The sequence below is a fragment of the Arachis ipaensis genome, chromosome B7 (assembly GCF_059453495.1).
Source record: "Arachis ipaensis isolate K30076 ecotype BB chromosome B7, ASM5945349v1, whole genome shotgun sequence".
In the NCBI taxonomy this organism is placed as follows: domain Eukaryota; kingdom Viridiplantae; phylum Streptophyta; class Magnoliopsida; order Fabales; family Fabaceae; genus Arachis; species Arachis ipaensis.
Genome location: NC_142442.1, coordinates 107106212 through 107109140, shown reverse-complemented (window position 1 = coordinate 107109140; position 2929 = coordinate 107106212). Strand labels below are relative to the sequence as shown.

General features: G+C 38.7%; 1 non-coding gene across 1 annotated transcript; it reads left to right on the top strand.

The window, feature by feature from the left end:
- Positions 1-1216: 1216 nt before the first annotated feature.
- On the top strand, positions 1217-1320 carry LOC148553643 (small nucleolar RNA R71). Its single transcript, XR_015892658.1, has one exon. It is a non-coding gene; the product is annotated as a small nucleolar RNA R71 (small nucleolar RNA).
- Positions 1321-2929: the final 1609 nt, after the last annotated feature.

The window sequence follows — 2929 nt, the reverse complement described above, 5'->3', positions numbered from 1 at the left end:
CTTGTGTTGGATGATAGCACTACATTCCTCAGTTAAGATCACGATTTCATCATTCCTCCAACTTCTCTTTTTGGTCATCAATTCTTTAAGAAACTTATCATAAAGTGGCATTTGTTCTAGTGCTTCTGCAAAGGGAATATTGATCTGAAGTTTCTTGAAAATCTCCAAAAATTTAGAGAATTGGCTGTCCTTTGCATTCTTCAATAGGCGTTGAGGGTAAGGAGCCTTTGGGATGTATAGCTTTAGAACTTCTTTCTCTTCTGATGAGTTGGGGGCAAGTGTTTGTGCTTCTTCTTTGGCTTTGGAACTCCCATCTTCCTTCTCGTTTTGAATCGCCATTGGAGTCTCTTTCAATTCCTTTCTGCTTCTGAGGGTAATAGCCTTGCATTCCTCCCTTGGAGTTATCCGGTTGGCATTACTTGAATTGTGCCTAGAAGCTTACTTGGACAAGTATTCAATTTTTTCTTCAAGCTTCTGAGTGGCTGCATCTTGATTTTTCCAATTTGATGTGGCTTCTTCCTTGAATTTCTTTATGTCTTCAAACCCTTTGCAAAGGTTTGCAAGTATAGCTTCCATCCTGGCCATTTTGTCCTCCTCATGTGGTGATGGTTGGGTGAAATTGGGATATTGAGAGTTGTTGTTATGGTTTTGGTATGGTGGTTGGGAATGAGTGTTTTGTGTGGTGTAGTATGATTTTTGGTTAGAGTTTTGGTAAGTGGAGTTGTTGTGTTGGGTTGGATTGTGTGATCTGTGATCTTGGCTTTGGTTTTGTTGGTTCCCCCACACAAAGTTTGGGTGGTTCCTCCAACCAGAATTATAGGTTTTAGAGTATGGATCATTGGCTTGCCTAGATGAGTTTCCAAGATAATTAGCTCCCTCCCTATTGGCTCCTTCTTCTGTCTCCAACACCTCTTTGGGTGATGGTTGAGTGTGGATAGCTGCACCCTGATTCTTCTCCATTTGCTTGGTCAATTCAACTAGTTGCTTAGTGATCATTTTGTTCTGAGTCAGGATTGCATCCATTTGATTCAATTCCAAGACTCCCCTGTTGTTGCTTCTATTTGAGGCATAAAAATACTCATTGTCAGCCACTGTCTCTATCACATCAATGGTCTTCTTCTTGTTTAGGGAACCTCCAAATGAATGATCTACAACTTTCCTTGATTCACAATTCAACCCTTCATAGAAGATATGGATTTGCACCCACTCATTGAACATGTCAAGGGGACATTTCTTTGTCAAGTCTTTGAATTTTTCCCAGGCTTCATAAAGAGTTTCACCATCTTGCTGTCTGAATGTCTGCACTTCAATTTTGAGCCTGTTTACTCTTTGTGAAGGGTAGAACCTTGTCAAGAATCTGCTCATTATATCTTCCCAGGTTGTCAAGCTTTCCATGGGAAATGACTCTATCCATTTTGATGCTTTGTCCGTCAAAGAAAATAGAAACAGTAACAATCTATAGGTGTTAGGATGAACATCATTAGACTTAACCGTGTCACATATCCTTTGGAATTTAGTGCGATGTTCACTAGGATCTTCTTGTGCACTTCCTCCAAAAGAACAGTTGTTCTGGACAAGAGTTATGAGCTGAGGCTTTAATTCAAAATTGTTAGCATGGATGGTTGGCCTCTAAATGCTGCTACCATAATTTCCTGGATTTGGATTGATGTATGATCCCAAGACTCTCCTCTCTTGCCCAGCAGGGTTAGCTCCACCCCTTCTGGCATGGTTATTCACCTCTTCTTCATGGTGGTTTTTCATATCATCCTCCATGGTTATATCAAAGTATTCCTCCTCTTCTTCAGTACCAACAACCCTCTTTCCTCTTGCCTCCCTTCTTAGTCTCAAAAAAGTTCTCTCCGATTCACTATCAAAGGAAGTTGAAGTTTCCTTTCTTCTACCTGTCATACAATGAACAAGTACAAGAAACAGCAAGTGCAGAGTCTACTAAAATAGAGTATAGTTAGCTTGGTTAGAACAATTGAGGCAATTAATCAAACAGTTAATGAGTTAGTGAGTTAGTTTGTTGGAAAGTAACGCAATAAAGAGAAATTCAAAATGAATGACTAAAAATTACAGAAAACTAAATGAACAACTAAAATGGAACTTCCAGTAACAAAAGAAAATAACAATGTTCAATCTAGTTATCCTTCAATTTGGTAATTGTCAATACAAAACCAATCCCCGGCAACAGCGCCATAAACTTGATGAGCAAAAACTTGTCTCTCGATAAATTTTCTTCTGGCAAGTGCACCGGATTGTCGTCAAGTAAAAACTCACAAAAGAGTGAGGTCAAATCCCACAGGGATTGGTAGATCGATCAATTACAATTGGAGGATTATGCTAGTTGAGTGAAATAGTAAGTGAAATTGAGATTGCAGAAAGTAAAATTGGCAGGAAACATAAATTGCAAGAAATTAAAGGAACAAAAATTTAACCGTAGGGAATTAAGTGCAGAAGCTTAAATTGCAAGAAATTAAATGGGAAGGGGGGTTTAGCATAAAATTAAAGAGCAGAAAGTAAATAGAATGGGTAGATTAGAAAATGGGGGATTCAATAGGTTCAGGAGATGTATAATTCTCTAGATCAAATTCATTTTCAACTCTTCCGCAATCAATGCATTCATTGATCTCCTTGGCAATCTTAAGTGATTGGATTCCAATTCCTTGGCTCACCAGTCTCTCTAAGCATGAACAATTGCCCACTTCCTTGATTTAAGTGCTCATGGGAAGTGATAAAGTTTGGTCACTGATTATACCACACAAATTCATAGATCAAAGTGTTAGTAGGATTACATGTCACTATATCCATCCAAACCCCAATCTAATCCAATGTGAGAAAGCATTTCTAGCATGATCTCCTCATTCCTCTTCCAAGGTTCCGAGGAGATCCAATTATGAATAGCTTCTTTCCCAAGATAACTATCCAA